Below are 2,358 nucleotides of genomic sequence, written 5' to 3'. Positions count from 1 at the left end.
TTTTCTTAGCATCGACACATGAAATACATTATAAATCTGCGAATACTGAGGTAGTAACTCTAACCAGTAAGTTGTTGTGTCAATCCTTTCTAGGATCATAAATATTGGTAATTATTCACCTATATTTTATGCGAACTTCCTCATCCTCACAAATATTGGTCATTTTTCGCTTATCATTTTTGTAAACTTTTTTATCCACACAAATTTATAGTTTTACCTATTCAATTCAAATTAACGACATTTACACAATTCACTTGCTTATAAAATTTACATATATAAAAATTACTTGTTATATTCAAATTCATAGCATTTATAAAATTCAAATGTACAAATCATAGAATATTTACAAATATAAAAACCACCTCATTATCTGTTTAAGAAATATCCTTCACTTGCCCAATCTAAATTTATAGATCATAAAATATTTAAAGAACATCCAATATTTAAACTTATGATTTACATCATTAAAGATTGACAATTCATACAAATTTATATTGACAATTCAAACTAAACTCCTTATAATTGTCTAGAGCTTAGCCATTGAGACCTCATCAACTGATCAACTGACACCTCACTGACCAATGTCTCCTCAACCTTCGCCTTCGTACCATCTGTGTTTTGTTGCAATTCATTTTCGTTCTTTGCCTTCCCATCAACCTTTTTTTGTCACCCTTCTTCATGTGTTTATAGAATTTGATCATACACCTCCTATACTCTGTGACATCTTTTTGAAAAAAGTTATTAACAAATAACTAACTATAGCTTATATCTCAAAGAACTGAATAAAATATGATATATAAACTTGTACCTATGTGAAGTTCAATTCTTAGTTTTTGCCTAAGTATTGCATGTACGATAGGACAAATATACTACAATCATACTTTGTTACAGACCAAATTTCAAAAGATACGGATCTGAATTTCAAGACCCACACGCCTTTTTCTGCAGGCATTAAAGGCCATCTAGGCCTAGGTGAGACCTAGGAGAGTGATGTGGCAGCTGATGTGTCCTCCTAACATGTGAAAAAGTTAATGAACACATGTCCATACCAGAAGGAAGGAGAGCCTAACACATGTCTGCATCAGAACCAAGGAAGGTCACTCGATGAGACCCACATAGGGGGCGTGAACCAAGAGACCAACATGGAACATCCCCCACTTTCAGAGGCTTTCTAGATCCTTCTTGAAATTAATTAGTTAGAGTCTTAATTATTTTTTTTCTTAATTGTTTAGGAGTTTTAATTAATGTAGGAGTCCTGATAGAGATAGGCCTTAGACACCTCTCTTTTATTAAGTTTTTTATTCTTGGTAAGATACTTTATGAAGTCTCAGTTAGTTTAAGATTAGACTTCAGGTCTCTACTCTATAAATAGAGGGTTGGTGTTCCCTTTTTATGCTGAAATATAATTGAATGATTTTTTGTATCTCTCTAGTTGTCCCCTCCTCTTTCTCTCTTTGGGCGTCCCTTCCCCCTGACGTCTTTCTCTCTTCCCTTCTTCTTCTCTCTCTCTCTCTCTCTCATTCATCACGTTTCTCCCTCTCCTTTATGTGATTCACATGAGGCCAGAGTCCCCTAGGTTGGTCCTTCATCCATTCCAAAGGCCCAAGCCCTTTATGTACCCATATCTTAGTTGTAAAGTGATCCCTATCTTAGAAATCAACATAGGAGCCTGTCGGTCATGGTTTTAATTATCAACCTTCCTTACGAATGTGTCTAAGGTAATTATACCACTTTCTGGAGCTCTATCATTTTCGACGATCAGTCCCTAACCTTCCATAAAGTCGCCTAAGCCGTCTATACCAAGATCATATCTGAATGAGCAGTGCAGTCATGCTCTATGACATATTTTGTCTCCTCCTATCTCCTACACATACCCTATAGAAAGAAGTATCAAATGTTTAAGAAACACATTCCAATTACTTGAGAAACATATACAAACTTACATAAAAACTTGTTTCTATAACATTATAAATGGGTATCAAGTTTGTTTCTATTAGTTTTTTTTACATATAAACTACAATTTCATTTTATAAAGACATTATTTTATTAAAACTTTTGTTGTTATAATTTATAAAAGAATAATTATTCAATAATTAATTGATTTAAATATTATATTTAAATATTTTAATTTATAGGTATCTTTTTCAAAATATATATTTTATAAAAATAATTAATTGATCTTATTATATAGAAAAATGACAAGTTTTCTAAAATGCCCCATAATTTTTGAAATTCGCCCCATGTACAAAATTGTAAATGACCAAATTTGTTAGGACCTTTTTACCCTTCATATGTGTGAAACTCAGAAAGTTTGCATGATATATCGCTCTGCTCATCGAGTATCGTAAACTCCCACTT

This window comes from Nuphar pumila, chromosome 13, assembly GCF_984573655.1.
Source record: "Nuphar pumila chromosome 13, dmNupPumi1.hap1.1, whole genome shotgun sequence".
NCBI classification, from domain to species: Eukaryota; Viridiplantae; Streptophyta; class Magnoliopsida; order Nymphaeales; family Nymphaeaceae; genus Nuphar; species Nuphar pumila.
The sequence above is the reverse complement of the archived record's forward strand: the minus strand, read 5'-3'. Positions refer to the sequence as shown.